This window comes from Nicotiana tomentosiformis, chromosome 7 (genome assembly GCF_000390325.3).
Source record: "Nicotiana tomentosiformis chromosome 7, ASM39032v3, whole genome shotgun sequence".
Taxonomy (NCBI): domain Eukaryota; kingdom Viridiplantae; phylum Streptophyta; class Magnoliopsida; order Solanales; family Solanaceae; genus Nicotiana; species Nicotiana tomentosiformis.
In genome coordinates, this window is record NC_090818.1 from 76,398,208 (window position 1) to 76,415,244 (window position 17,037).

A 17,037-nucleotide genomic window follows, 5' to 3' on the forward strand; every position below is an offset into this window, starting at 1 on the left:
TTATGAACGTATATACCTATGCATTGTATGACATTTATACGCATATGCATGATATTATAAAAATGAAATGATTCACAAAGCTATGCAAACGTACATGTCGAGTCTTTTACTCCATATTTCTCTCATGTCTATTATTTAATGATTTTCATTCCTTACATACTCGGTATATTATTTGTACTGACATCCCTTTTGCCTGGGGACGCTATATTTCATGCCCGCAGGTCCCGATAGGCAGGTCGAGAACCCTCCAAGTAGGCTATCAGCTCAGAGGAAGATGTTGGTATACTCCATTTGTTCCGGAGTTATTTATGTGGTCTATATGATTAGGACATGTACTGATTAGTATGACGGGGCCCTGTCCCGACCTTTATGACATTTATGTACTCTTAGAGGCTTGTAGACATATATCGTGTACGTGAAAGATTGTACGGCCTTGTCGGCCTATGTTTTGAGTTTATAAATGATGATGTTGGCCTATTAGGCCCGTATGTCACGTGTATATGATGATGTAATAAGAAAGATATGTTACGTTGGTACTCAGTTAAGTAAGGTATCGGGTGCCCATCGCGATCCGTCGGTTTGGGTCGTGACAGAAGCATAAGAATGTGTATTTTGGGGGGTTTTGGCAAAACTTTTCTAAAGTGAAAGATTGAGATTTGAACATCGATTCAGAGTCGGATTTGCTTGAAACTTGTATAATTGGATTCGTATTTGAATGGGTTTTCAAAATTTGTGAGTTTTGTCGGGTTTCGAGGTGCGAGCCCGGGTTGACCTTTTGGTTGCTTTAAGTATTTGATTTAAGATTCGACCTTTATCGTTTAGGTTTGATTACTATGGTATTATTTGATGTTATTAAGTTTTTTTTGGCTAGATTCAAGCCATTCAAAGGTCGATTCGCATGGCAAGGCATTTTGAGAGTATTGGTTTGGCTTGTTTGAGGTAAGTGTCTTACCTAGCTTTGTTTAGGGAATTTTTCCTACTAAATGATATTGTGTGCTACATGCGAGGGTGATGCATATACAAGATAACGAGCGTATATATCTGTGCCAAGGTTTTCATGCTCGGAAGGGGAATTATATGCTTCTTTGTATCTTGTGGAACTTGGTGATTTCCTTGACTTATGCTTCATCTAATTCTATGACTAGTGAATTTAATTAACTGTGTTCGAAATCATGTTAGAACGTATGGCATCTTAAAAAGATTTAATGTGTTGTTCTTGAGACTATTTACATACTTTATTTGACTGTAGCATCATGAACACACGTCTATACCTTTTATTGTCACACAACTTGAGCTTCTTTATCCGTAATAAGAGATGATGATTGGGGCCTTAGGTTAATGTTTGGCACGATGTGTATTTCCGTGCGGTAGATATGATATTTGCACGATGTGTATTGTGGTGCGGTTTGAAATATGATTGGCCGGTTGGTTGGTTCCGTGTGAAAAAATGGTAGTTGGATTTTTGATATGATTACTCGTTTGTTAAACACTTACATGCACCATACCTTTGTTTCTATTAGAGTTTGCTATTTTGTTTGTTACTTTCACATTTTTTCCTTTATGTAGCTACCTATGTGTTTCCTATTCGACCTGATTCTATCATATCTATGCTTCTACCTTGTCTATTGTTGTTACTCCTATGCTTTTACTTGATTTACTACAGCTACATGTCCTTACCGAATTTATGCCTTTACTTGTTATTAGCTCTTACATGTTACATGCCTCTATTTGTTACGTGATATACTTATTAGATGCCTTGACTTATTATATGAATTCACATATTATATTCCTTCACTTACTATATGCCTTTACTTGCTACATGCCTCCACTTGTTACATGATTTCACTTATTACACACCTCTACTTGATGCTTGTTTTTGCTTGTCGTACATCTTTACTCGTTTCATCTACATATCTTTGCTTAGCCGAATTAGATGAATTTCAGATTGGTTTTGTGTGTATGCTTTGTGGGAGCCTTGTCATTATATGTGAGAGACTAGCTCTAAGGTACTGGATTGCCCATTTTATCTTGTCTGAGTTTGTATTTCCTTATCGAATTTCGTGTATTCATTTTCTTGTTGTTACGTTATGAATATTTCCGTGCTTGGTTGTTGTTGAGCAGTTTCATATACATATATATATATATATATATATATATATATATATATATATATGCACCCCGCAACAGTATTGATATTATATTTGGGATCAGGTTGCACGTCGCAATGATATTGATATTATATATGGATCAGGTTGCATGCCGAAATGGTAGTATATATATGTGGATCGGGTTGTATGCCGCGATAATATTGATATTACAGTTGGGATCGGGTTGCATGCTACAACGGTATGGATATAATATATGGATCAGGTTGCACACTGCATTAGTAGTATATATATGTTGATCGGGTTGCACACTGCAACAGTATTATATATATATATATATATATATATATATATATATATATATATAGTTGCATTGCTGGGAAAAAGAATATTATGTACGAAATACCTCCACACTCTATACCAGTATTATATATATATATATATATATATATATATATATATATATATATATTTGGGATCGGATTTCATGCTGCAAAGGTATTGATATTATATATGGATCGGGTTGCAGCCGCAACGATATTTATATTATAAGTGGACCGGGTTGCACATCGCAATGGAGGGGTTGTATTGTAGTAATATTTAGGTTTTTGATTTTCGTTACCGTATCGTGTTGTGAGACTAAGAAGTGATGATATTACGGGGCCTTCTGTCATATATATTCTTGTTTCATTTATTACGTGGTTATTCGTTTCTCTATCTCGTATTGCTCTTTCTGCTTATGATCTGTAGAGGTAAAAATAATAAGTGAGTATCTTTTAACTTAAAACCTCATCACTACTTCACTTAGGTTATTCAAAATACTTACTGAATACAGGGGGTCGCTTGTACTCATACTACACATTAGCATCTTGCGTGCAGATCTTGGATCTGCGTAGCTGTGAAAGATGAAGCCTTGCATTGAAGACGTACCTGCGTTCCAGATTCAAGCTACCTCTCATTCATGCTAGTCTAGGATTTCAATTCTATTTATGTAAACTTAAAACTGATATTGTATTTATTTTTCAAATCGATTATGTAAATCTAGATCATACTGGCTCATGACTTGTTTTACCAGTTAGTGGGATATTGTATAGGATTCAGTTATTTTCACTCTTTTTGTTAATGGTCTTCCACTTGAGTTCCATTATTCTATGTTTGGTTTACCTAGCGTTGTGGTTAGGTGCCATCACGACTAGGTAGATTTTGGGTCGTGACAAGTTGGTATTAGAGTACTAGGTTCATAGGTTCTACGAGTCATGAGCACCTATCTAGTAGAGTCTTGTGCATCGGTTTGATGACGTCCATACCTATCTTCCATAGAATATAGGGCACCTAAAAAATTTCCCTTCTTTCTTTCCTTATCGTGCAACTTTCCCAAGGATGAGTGTGCACTTGGCAGAGTCTTTGAAGTGTTTTATGACTAGTGTTACATAAGTTTACGAAGTATTCAACTGATTAACAGTGCAGGATCGAGGCAGCTATGAAGGAAGGGTACTGTGGGTTACATACGATGTGTTCTACGACTTCGAGCAAGTGGGGGAGTCTACTATCGATGATCGGATTGCATAGTCATGTGTTATATTAGTTTTATGTGAGTATGTTTCATAAGATGATTGTGTATGAGTGATGAGTCAGTCATTTAAGTGGTGGAGTTGGGATCAGATAAGGATATTCCTATATTCTTGAGGTTTAGAGACTGGATGTTCTCAGAGGTAGACTATTCCTTGATTGTGGATTGTGAAGATATGTTAAGAGTTAGACAGCTCATGGTATATGTTATGGATAGGTTACAATAGACTTTTGAAAGGTTATTTACCTATTTGTGGATGATAGAAGTTGATTTGGTGGACCATTGGCAAGCCTAATAAGAATGTGTGTTCTACATTCGATCAAGTTTGTTTATTCCGCATTGGACGTGACATGTTTGTAAGGCCCCAGAAAATTTCGCAAAGGAATTTAAGGTTTGGTGGTGTCGAGGTAGGCTAATGTGTATAGGCACTGTGAATTCCTATAGCTAATTCGAGCAATTTCGAGCTTAGGAATACAATTTAATGTAGACCCAAACTACATGAGAAATTTTTGCAGTGGATAAAGTTATTTGGATACTTGGGGATAATTATTTTATTAATCTTGAGTGTTGTAATAATGGGGAACACTTGGATGTTAATTTCAAAGCAATAAGACTAAAGAAAATACAGTGAGCTATCTCCCTATAGCGAAACTATAACATAGGAGGGAAGCAGAAAAGTTTATCAAACCAGTGAGCTAAAGCCTTATAGCACAGGAATAGCACCAATGGAAAAATACTGTACCTGATTTTAGCAAACCAGTGAGCTTGCCTTATAGCACAGGGATAGAACCAGTGGAAAAATACTATACCTGATTTTAGCAAATTAGTGAGCTTTTCAAGACTAAGGGTTTTCTCTCCATCACCCAACCGGCCAAGGCTGATACACACTTAAGGTGAGTTTTTAAGTGTGTTTTTATGATGATACTTCTCAATCACTATTTACAACAAGGTCTTGATTGGATTTTATAGGATTTCTTTAAAATCTCAAGAACACCCCAAAAGTTGACTTTCAAGATTTGGTCTACAAGAGGTAATCTTTCACATTTAAACTTACATGCATGGATTGTTAGTGAATATATGAGCAAGAAATAAGTGCTAGCACTTATGGGATGGTGATTGGAAGCCATAAGTGCTTAACCTAGATTATTGGGTGTTATAGAGATTTTGTAATGAGTTAATTAGTAAAATTTGGTAGATGTGAGTTCATTGATGATTATAATGGTGCTAAGAAGGTAGTTAGTGGACAAAGGATGTTGTAGTATCTCTTGTTGGTGGGAAGGAGGGATTGATAGATATAGAAACACCATTACTAGAGGTAATTGAATGCTATGCACTCTGTGTTTGATAAAATGCCAAAATGACCAAAAATCTGGAATTGTTTAACTCATTTGGAGTCATTAATAATACTATGTTAATTACCCAACATCATTAAGTCACTATTCATTATCTTCTCCAACAAAACCCTATGTTCAAGAACACCCATTTTAAGAACTAGTGTTGTATCTTGTCAAAATGGTGATTCCCTATTCTATTCGTTCATCAATTAAGCTATCAAATCTATTGGAATCATTAAAAACTCAAAACAATTCCTTTTATATCAATTCATCACTATTCATCTTCTTCTTTACCCAAAATATCATTTTCAAGACCCTCCCTTAGGGTTCATACAATATCCCATTACAACTTCACATAAAACTCATAAACATTCTACCCATACTCCAATATGACATATATATAAAGTTCAAGTGAAGGGATTACCTCTTGGTGGAAGAATCTAACTTTTTCTCTTTTTGGTGTTCTTGAAGATTCAACCTATTTCATATGGATTTGATCCATAATAATGTTAATATTATCACTAAATGATGTTATATAATCATCCTTGTTGGCCCAATTAAATTATGTTGATGTAGATTGAAGTTGTAAGAGTAGTGGGAGGTTTTAGTATCACTAAAGAGCTCCATCAAGGTATGTTGGCTAAACTTATCTCCTAGAATTGAATACCATGATGTTCTTGTAAGTCCCGAGTTATTCATTATAAATTGACTATTCCGAATAAGCCTTATGCCGAAAGAGATATATTCAATATGTGTTCCGAAGGCTCTTATCATGTTATGTTATCCTTCGGGAATGTGTTCAAAGTATGGGTTGCGTATTAAAATGTTATGACTTCTAGTCGTGTTTCAAATGAAAGCTATTATGCCAAATTATGTAAGAAATCTCAATGTGCTTAAGACTCTTAATTGTTCATATGTGGTACTTAGGTTGTGATTTTCGTAAAATTCTATATGTTGTTTTTTATGATGAAAATCCTTGGAACTAAAGAAATGAGAGTGTGGAATATGAAATACGGCCATTGTGCCATGAAAGAAGAACCATATGTATGGCCAAGAGAGCCGATGAAATAATGATGTTGTAAGTAGTTAAAAGTACTAATGAAGTGATACATGGTGTGATGGGTTATGAGATGAACGTATTTGTACTTTTGTTTCCAATGTGTTGTAATCTCTTACGTCCTCATGAGTAGAGGCTATGGTTTCCTAAATATTTTAAATGTTATCATGCTTTATTTTGGAAAGGAAACTCAATGCTCTTATTGTTGATAACCTATGATGAGGCTTGAAAGTGAAATAAGCGAGTATGAGAAATGATAAATGTGATCATCGTGCCAAGAATGAGAATTACATTTATGGCCAATAGTGTCAACAAAATGAGAGAATGTGTGAAAGATTATGAAATACTTTTTGACTCCTTTACATGATAAATGTTCTTAATGTCCTATGATCACCCATGTCAAGTACATGTAAGTGATTGTATGAACATGAAATATGGTCGTTTGCCAAAATGAGAATTATGAGGCGTTGTATGTCCCAATGGTATCAATCATAGTATGTATGCTTCTAAAATAATAAATGCAAATGACTTCGCTGTTAAGTCACCAAGAATCATGAACTTAGATAATGACCTTAAGTTGACAAGAGGGTATATAATGAGGAGAAAGAGAGATGTCCTATGCTAAATGATGATAAATCTTATGAAAACGAATTTGGGCCATGTGCCATTGAAATTGACTTATTGTTTCACCATACATGTGCTAATGTAATGAGCTACATTTCTCCATGATGAGCATGAACATGAAGTGTTCCAATGATCCGGGAAATTACGACCTTAAATGTAATGTTAATCATGTCTCTTTGATTTTATATATGGTTATGTGCATAATGATATGTTATGAACCCTATGGACGGTCTATGAAATGCATAGGTGTATTGTGTATGAAATCCTATGGACGGTCTATGAAACGCATAGGTGTATTGTGTATGGAATCCTATGGACGGTCTATGAAACGCATAGGTGTATTATGTATTTAATCCTATGGACGGTCTATCGAACGCATATGTGTACTGTTTATGGAATCCTATGGACAGTCTATTAAAAACATAGGTGTACGGCGTATGGAATCCTATGGACGGTTGTATGAAACGCACAGGTATACTGTGTATGGAATCCTATGGATGGTCTATGAGACGCATATGTGTATAATATGATATGTGAACACTATGGACGGTCTGTGAGACACATATGTGTATAATATGATATCTGAACACTATGGACGGTCTATGAAATGTATAGGTGTAAAATAAGATAGGGATATGGATGGTCTAGTGAGATGCGCTGTTAACGTTGACAATAGGTGCCACTTTCATTGGCCTTGTTTGTACATGTTGTTTCAATTGCATTATATTATGTATTCCACGTATAGTTCATATGGCTCAGTTGATCCTAAAAGAAGTTTAGAATGATGAAAGTATAATAAGACTTGAAATTCGATTATATGGGATGTTCGTAGTTTCTTGATATACTTTATTTGCCTCTTATTTGAGTTATTGTATTTTCATATGTTATTTTGCCGTCCTTACATACGAGTACTATTCCACATGTACTCACGTCCCTTTTGCCGGTGGTGCTGCATATTTTAATGGATACATGTATACTTCTACATGATGATATGGATCTTTAATAGGGATCTTCTTCACTACTCAGCTTATGGTGAGCCTGCTAAAGTTCTAGTAGGTGTTTGGATCTAGTTCGTTTTGTGTATTTAGGTATGTATTGTTATAGAAGCTCCATGTACACTGTGTGTTATGCAATTAAAGTTTTGAGTTTTGTCATGTATTTATACTCACAGTATTTACAACTATTTATTAAGTTGTGTACCCATCATGAGAAAGGATTTTAGGCCATTGAGCCAAATGTATTCAATTTAAAAGTCAAGATCTAATTATGTTATGGTAAATCATGCATGAGTAATGATGAGAGGTCGATGTAATGTAGGTTTGCTCAACCGGGTTTACTCGGTTGAGCTGCGGTCGCGCTCCCTTATTCGGAGCATGACAAACTTGGTATCAGAGCATGGTTTAAGAGTCTTAAGGTGTTATGGAGCTGTGTCAGTAGAGTCCCTCTTATCGGTGTGTTGCCGACCACACTTATAATAGGGAGGCTACAACGATATTTAGGAAATTTTTCTCTTCTTTTATCCCCGATCATGCGTTAAGATTTTGAGGTAGTCTCGAAGTTCCTTTATTAATATCAAGGAATGTTTGCACATCGTGCTACGAAATGATAAAGGCCTAAGGATTAAAGGAATGACGCACATAACATGCATAATGTGTGAGGTTCCTAATTGTCTTCTTAATGAAGGAAGGAAAATTCAAGGATACAACCAAGGTAAGCAAGGTCATAGAGTTGGCCTTGAGAGTCGTGGTTGTTGTTTTCATTTATATAGTGAAATGTGGTGTTATCTATATTTTGTTTAGGATTGATTGTGAGATTCTCTGACAGGTGGATATGCAATTACAAGGAAAACTCTGTCGAAATTTCCGAAAACTTTGGGAGTTAGTCAAATTTGGGAGCTTGAGATGTATGAGAGAAGAGATGTGTTATGTTAAGTGTTTGAGACGACTCTACTCCTCATTCGAGGACGAATATTCCTAAGCGGGGGAGAATGTAAGGCCCCAGAAAATTTGGCAAAGGATCTTAAGGTTTGGTGGTGCCGAGGTAGGCTAATATGTATAGGCCCCGTGAATTCCTATATCTAATTCGAGCAATTTCAAGCTAAGGAATACCATTTAATGTAGACCCAAACTACATGAGAAATTTCTGTAGTGGATAAAGTTATTTGGATACTTGGGGATAATTATTTTATTAATCTTGAGTGTTGTAATAATGGGGAAAACTTGAATGTTAATTTCAAAGCAATAAGACTAAAGAAAATACAGTGAGCTATCTCCCCATAGTGTAGCTATAGCACTGGAGGGAAGCAGAAAATTTTAGCAAACCAGTGAACTAAAGCCTTATAGCATAGGAATAGCACCAGTGGAAAAATACTGTACCTGATTTTAGCAAACCAGTGAGTTAAAGCCTTATAGCACTGGGATAGCACCAGTGAAAAAATACTTAATCTGGGCCTATTAATACCCGAGCGGGGAGAGAGAAAAATAAAAGGATTTCAAGACTAGGGCTTTTCTCTCCATCACCCAACCGACCAAGGCTTCTAATACACACCTAAGGTGAGTTTCTATGATAATTTCACTTCTCAATCACTAGTTACAACAAGGCCTTGATTGGATTCCATAGGATTTCTTCAAAATCTCAAGAACACCCCAAAAGTTGACTTTCAAGATTTGGTCTACAAGAGGTAATCTTTCACCCTTAAACCTAAATGCATGGATTTTTAGTGAATATATGAGCAATAAATAAGTGCTAGCATTTATGGGATGGTGATTGGAATCCATAAGTGCTTAACCTAGATTATTGGGTGTTGTACAGATTTTGTAATGAGTTAATTAGTAAAATTTGGTGGATGTGAGTTCATTGATGATTATAATGGTGCTAAGAAGGTAGTTAGTGGACAAAGGATATTGTAGTATCTCTTGTTGGTGGGAAGGTGGGATTGATGGATGAATAAATACCATTACTAGAGGTATTTGAATGCTATGCACTCTAGGTGTTTGATAAAATACCAAAATGACCAAAAACCTGGAAATGTTTACTAATATTGATCCAATTGAATTATGTTGATGTAGATTGAAGTTATAAGAGTAGTGGGAGGTTTAAGTATCACTAAAGAGCTCCATCAAGGTATGTTGGCTAAACTTATCTCCTAGAATTGAATCCAATGGTGTTCTTGTAAGTCCCGAGTTATTCATTATAAATTGACTATTCCGAATAAGCCTTATGCCGAAAGAGATATATTCAATATGTGTATGACTTCGATGTTAAGTTCCCAAGAATCATGAACTTAGATAATGAGCTTAAGTTGACAAGAGTGTATATAATGAGGAGAAAGAGAGATGTCCTATGCTAAATGATGATAAATCTTATGAAAACGAATTTGGGCCATGTGCCATTGAAATTGACTTATTGATTCACCATACAAGTGCTAATGTATGGTGAATGATCTGGAACTTACGACCTTAAATGTAATGTTATTCATGTTGCTTTGATTTTATATATTGTTATGTGAATAATGATGTGTTATGAACCCTATGGACGGTCTATGAAATGCATAGGTGTATTGTGTATGGAATACTATGGACAGTCTATGAAATGCATAGGTGTATTGTGTATGTAATCCTATGGATGGTCTATGAAACGCATAGGTGCATTGTGTATGTAATCCTATGGACGGTCTATGAAACACATAGGTGTATTGTGTATGGAATCCTATGGACGGTCTATGAAATGCATAGGTGTATTGTGTATGGAATCCTATGGACGGTATATGAAATGCACAAGTATATTGTTTATGGAATCCTATGGACGGTCTATTAGACGCATAGATGTATAATATGACATGTGAAAACTATGGACGGTTTATGAGACGCATAGGTGTATAATAAGATATATGAACACTATGGATGGTCTATGAGATGGATATGTGTATAATGTGATATGTGAACACTAAGGACGGTCTATGAAATTTATAGGTTTAAAATAAGATAGGGATATGGATGGTCTAGTGAGATGCGTTGTTAACGCAGACAATAGGTGCCACTTTCATTTTCCTTGTTTGTACATGTTGTTTCAATTGCATTATATTATGTATTCCACGTATAGTTCATATTGCTCAGTTGATCCTAAAAGAAATTTAGAATGATGCAAGTGTAATAAGACTTGAAATTTGATTCTATGGGATGTTCGTAGTTTCTTGATATACTTTATTTGCCTCTTATTTGAGTTACCGTATTTTCATATGTTGTTTTGTCTGCCTTACATATGAGTACTATTCCACATGTACTCACGTCCCTTTTTCCGGGGGCGCTGCATCTTTTAATGGATGCATGTATACTTATACAGGATGATATAGATCTTTGATAGGGATCTTCTTCACTACTCAGCTTATGATGAGCCTGCTACAGTTCTAGTTGGTGTTTGGGTCTATTTCTTTTTGTGTATTTAGGTATCTATTGTCATAGAAGCTCCATGTACACTGTGGGTTATGTAATTAAAGTTTTGAGTTTTGTCATGTATTTATGTTCACAGTATTTACAGCTATTTATTAAGTTGTGTACCCATCATGAGAAAGAATTTTAGGCCATTGAGCCAAATGCATTCAATTTAAAAGTCAAGATCTAATTATGTTATGGTAAATCATGCATGAGTAATGATGGGAGGTTGATGTAATGTAGGCTTGCTCAACCGGGTTTACTCTGTTGAGCGCCGGTCGCGCTTCCTGATTCGGGGCGTGACAAACTTGGTATCAGAGCATGATTTAAGAGTCCTAAGGTGTCATGGTGTGACGACCCGACCGATCGTCTTGAGAGTTATAGCCCCGATCCCCTATTTAAATACTTCCCCGTATCGGTTTCTGCTATTGTGACTTGCCGAGAGGTTTCATTTTGGTTGTTGGAAGTGTTTGGGACCCTTAGTAACTAAATGGAGGTTTAAGCCTTAAGATTGGCACCGTAGTCGGAACAGTGTGAAGACAACTCTGGAATGGAGTTTCGTTGGTTCCGTTAGCTCCGTTAGGTGATTTTGGACTTAGGAGCAGTGTCCGGATTGTGTTTTAGAGGTCCATAGCTTATTTAGGCTTGAATTGGCGAAGCTCAAATTTTTGGAGTTTTGGACCAGTAGTGGAAATTTTGATATCGGGGTCGGAATCCGATTCCAGAAGTTGGAGTAGGTCCGTAATGTTGAATGTTACTTGTGTGCAAAATTTGGGGTTAATAGGACGTGGTTTGGTTGGTTTCGGCGTCAGTTGTCAAATTTTGAAGTTTCAAGTTTTTAAGTTTGAATTAGAGGGTGATTCTTGAGTTTTGCATTGTTTGATGTGATTTGAGGGCTCGACTAAGCTCGTATGGTATTTTAGGATTGGTTGGTATCTTTGTTTGAGGTCTCGGGGACGTCGGGTGAGTTTCGGACGCCCAACGGGTCATTTTTGGACTTAGGGAGTTGGCAGATTTTCTGGTGTTATTGCAGACATTTTTCTTCATCGCGTTCGCGAGGGAGATCTCGCGATCGCGTAGGTCTTCTGAGAGGTCAGCTAAAATTGCTCTTCGCGTTCACGAAGATGAAGACGCGACCGTGTAAGGTTATCAAGTAGTGCACCGCGAACGCGTGGGCTAGGCCACGTTCGCGAAGAAGAAGTGAGGCAGCAGTGGAGTTTGAGTGTTACTCTTCATCAACACTAATTGTAAGCGAAGTTTTCCAAGTGTGAATTTTGGCTCGAATCTGTCACATTCTTGGGTCATGTTGTCTCTGAAAAAGGAATTAAAGTTGATCCTCAAAAGATTTCAACAGTAAAGAATTAGCCTAGACCTACAACGCCCACCGAGATTCGCAGTTTCTTGGACTTAGCAGGGTATTACAGGAAGTTTGTGGAGGGGTTCTCTACTCTTGCCTCTCCATTGACTAAATTGACTTAGAAAGCAATTAAGTTCTAAAGGAGCTTCCAAGAGTTGAAATCAAGATTGACTACAGTGCCGGTGTTGAATCTGCCAGAGGGTACGGATGAATTCGGGGTATATTGTGATGCTTCAAGAATTGGGCTTGGGTGTGTATTAATGCAACATGACAAGGTTATAGCCTATGCTTCTGAGCAAATCGAAAATCATGAAAAGAATTATCCAACTCATGACTTAGAACTTGTGGCGGTGGGTTTTGCATTGATAATTTTGCGTCACTATTTGTATGGGGTCTATGTGGAGGTATTCACGGACCACAAGAGTCTTTAATATATTTTCAAACAAAAGGAGCTGAATCTGAGGCATAGAAGATGGCTTGAGTTACTCAAGGATTACGACATCGATATTCTATATCACCCGGGGAAAGCCAATGTTGTGGCGGATGCTCTTAGCCGGAAATCTATGGGTAGTTTGGTACACTTGGAGGTATACCAAAGGCCATTGGCCAAGGAAGTCCATCGATTGGCTAGTTTGGGAGTTCATCTTGCGGACTCTAGTGAAAGAGGAGTAATTGTGCAAAATAAGGCTGAATAATCGCTTGTTGTGGAAGTCAAAGAGAAGCAATACAACGATCCATTTTTGGTGCAATTAAAGGAGGGGATTCAAAAACATAAAACTATGGGTTTTACTCTTAGTATGGATGATGGTACACTAAGGTACCAAGGGCGACTATGTGTTCCGAATGTAGATGGTCTCCGGGAAAGGATCATGACCGAGGCTCACTCTTCTAGGTATTCTATGCATCCAGGTTCTACAAAGATGTATCATGACCTCAAGGAAGTCTATTGGTGGAATGACATGAAAAGGAATGTGGTGGACTTTGTGGTAAGGTGTCCGAACTGTTAGCAAGTGAAGGCCGAACATCAACGGCCTGGTGGGTTGGCACAGAACATAGAAATTCCAATGTGGAAGTGGGAGATGATTAATATGGATTTTTTGTAGGATTACCACGCACTCTGCCCAAGTTTGACTCAATTTGGGTGATTGTGGACCGACTCACGAAATCAGCACATTCTTGCCCGTCAAATCTACCGACACCGCGGAACAGTATGCTCAGTTGTATATCAAGGAAATAGTTAGGCTAAATGGCACTCCAGTTTCTATCATTTCCGATCAAGGGGCTCAGTTGACGGGCAATTTTTGGAAGATATTCCAGCAAGGTTTGGGTACTCAGGTGGATCTTAGTACAAACTTCCATCCACAGATCGACGGGCAAGTAGAGCGGACTATTCAGACGCTTGAGGGCATGTTGCGTGCTTGTGTTCTTGATTTCAATGGTAGTTGGGATGATCATTTTCCACTCATAGAGTTTGCTTATAACAACTTTCATGCTAGTATTCAGATGGCACCATTTGAGGCATTATATGGTAGGAGATGTAGATCTCCCATTGGGTGGTTCGAAATTGGGGAAGCAGAGTTGATAGGGCCAGACCTTGTACATCAAGCTATGGAAAAAGCTATGATCATAAAGGAGCAGTTGAAAATTGCTCAGATTCATCAAAAATCTTATTCGGATGTTCGTCACAGAGACTTGGAGTTCAAAGAAGATGATTGGGTATTTTTGAAAATTTCCCCCATGAAAGGTATAATGTGGTTCGGAAAGAAAGGGAAATTGAGTCTGAGATATGTCGGGCCGTACAAAATCATTCAAAGAATTGGCCAGGTGGCATACAAGCTTGAGCTACCACCCTAAATGTCATTAGTCCACCGTATTCCATGTGTCTATGTTGAAGAAGGTAGTTGGAGATCCGTCAGCTATTGTGCCGGTTGAGACCATGGAGGTTAATGAAGAGTTGTCATATGAAGAAATTCCAATTTCCATTCTTGATAGACAAGTCTGAAGGTTGAGAAATAAAGAAATTGCCTCCGTGAAAGTGTTATGGCAAAACCAGCAGGTTGAAGAGGCCACGTGGGAGGCCGAGGAAGAAATGAAGAAGAAGTATCCTTGTTTGTTTGAATAGCTGTGTAATCCTTTTTATGAACTTGTCGCCTACGAATTTTGTATCAGTTGTTCAGTTAATGTAAAGGTGTTCCTTTTGATTCTATGTTGTTTACATGAGGCCATAGTTGGTGTTGTTATGAGTTATGTTATGTTATTGTTTTATGAATATGTTTTAAGTATGTGTTTCTGGGGCTCTCTGACAAGTGGATAGGCCTAGTTCCAAAGGAAACTCTGACGAAATTTCTGGAAATTTAGGGAGTTAGTTAAATTTGGGGTTGCTGGTGTAGGGCATGAAAACTGAGTTGCATGAGGTGCTAATAGTAGACCTTGATCCTCATTCGAGGACGAATGATATTAAGTCAGGGAGGATGTAAGGCCCCATAAAAGTTTTCCTAAAAACCCGGATTCCGTGATGCCAAAGTAGGAGTGGGGCAGGTTTTTGGGGCATTTTTTTTATGTCAATTTTGCGGCCATTGTGCGACCGCATAACCGTTTTGCGGGTCGCATTCTTGTCGCATATCACACCTTGGGATTTCTCGGAGGGAGGTTCTGCGGTGCACTATGCGACAGCAGAACCGTTCTGCTGTGCATTATGCAACTGCAGAATAGGTCTACGGGATGCATAGTGACCGCAGACCAGGTCAGTTTGTTTCCCAGTTTTGGCCCCCCAATTTCGCGGTCTTTTCTCAGACCGCATAACCATTATGCGGTCGCATATGCAACCGCAGAACCCGTTCCGTAGCTTCATTTTTGGGGTTTTTAAACCCGACCCAATTCCGTTAAAACACACCCCATAGACCATTTTGAGCACATTTATGATATTTTAGAGTGAGAGGGAGAGTTCTTAGAGTGAGGGAGCAATCTTTAACCATTATCCATCAATTCTTGCTCAATCATTGAGGATTAACAAAGGGAGTCTTCACCCTAAAGGTAAGAATCTATGCCCTAGCTCTCAATTATTGGGAGTGGGGGTTGTTGTCTTGCATGCATGTATCCTTGAAGTATGTGGGAAGGTTGTGAGCTAAAAATTGTAGAGAGTGGGTTGGGAAATGATGGAATCTTCCACAAAAGAGCCTTAGAACCTTAATGCACACATAGTGTTTAATAAAATGCTCAAATGAGCTAAAACCATGATCATCTTCCTAATTTTTGGTTCAACTTGTTATATTTCTAAAATAGATTGAAGTTTCTAAGAATTGTGGATCATTTTAGAGTTAAGAAGCTCAATTGAGGTATGTTGGCTAAACCCCCTTCTTCTTAGAATCGAATCCCATGGTGTTCATGTAATTGGAGTAAGTCTTTGTTCATTATTGAATTGGCTATTCCTAATGTGGTTGTGTTGAAGAGTGTTTGTTCAATGTTTATTCTAAATGCTTCATCATGTCATCTTTCCATTTGAGAATATGTTCAAAATGTGGAATATGTGTTAGGAATGTTAAAACTTTATGTCAAGACCGAAATAAAGGTTGTTATGCCAAATTGTATGAAAGGCCTCTATGTGCATAAGATTTCCCAGATTGCTCATATGTGAATTAAAGTCTTGAATGGGAAGCCCTATTGATGTTGAAAATGATAATGATATTTGAATGTGGAAAAGGGAACTACAACTATGAAATACGGCCAAGTACCAAGAATGACATTGTAATTGTTAAGAAGTACGATGTGAGATGATTGACTGAAGAAGGTAATGTCTCAAATGAGATGGCCTAGCCGATCGGGCCGAGATCGGACTCCGTGTAAGAACACGGTGGTATTGTGAATGAAATTGTGGTAATGTATCAAATGAGATTGCCTAGCCGATCGAGCCTTGATCGGATGCCATGCCGCACACATGGTGGTACTGTGCTGGAAATTATACTGAAATTGTGGTAATGTCTCAAATAAGATGACCTAGCCGATCGGGTCGAGATCGGAATCCATGTAAGAATACGGAGGTATTGTGAATTTTGGAATATCGGTGCTAAAGATCACCCAACCTAATAATGTGGAAATTGACTTGAAAACGTATATGACCCTTAACTTGTTGTTTTAATATTATTTGAAGCCCTTATTGAATTCTTGATTGTTCCTCTTGTATTATTATTCATTCTATTGAGTTGGTGTTTAGCTTTTCATACTAGTGCTATTCGACGGTACTAATGTCCCTTTTGCCGGGGGTGCTGCATCATTAAATGGATGCAGGTGGTTACATAGCAAACAATGTTGATGACAGATAGTGCTGCATCGGTGAGCCCCATTTCATTCCGGGGTCATGTATTGTACCTTTTGTTTATATTGGGGTCACTTTTGAGGTATAGCTGGGGCCTTGTTGTCGGCACCATCTTGACTCTCTTTTGTATCTTTAGAGGCTCCGTAGACACTATGTGGGTTGTACATGGGTACTAGAAAGTTCAAACGAATTATGTTGTATTTTGGATTTTTGTTCCACTAAATCACAAAATGTATGCCTTTTGAAAC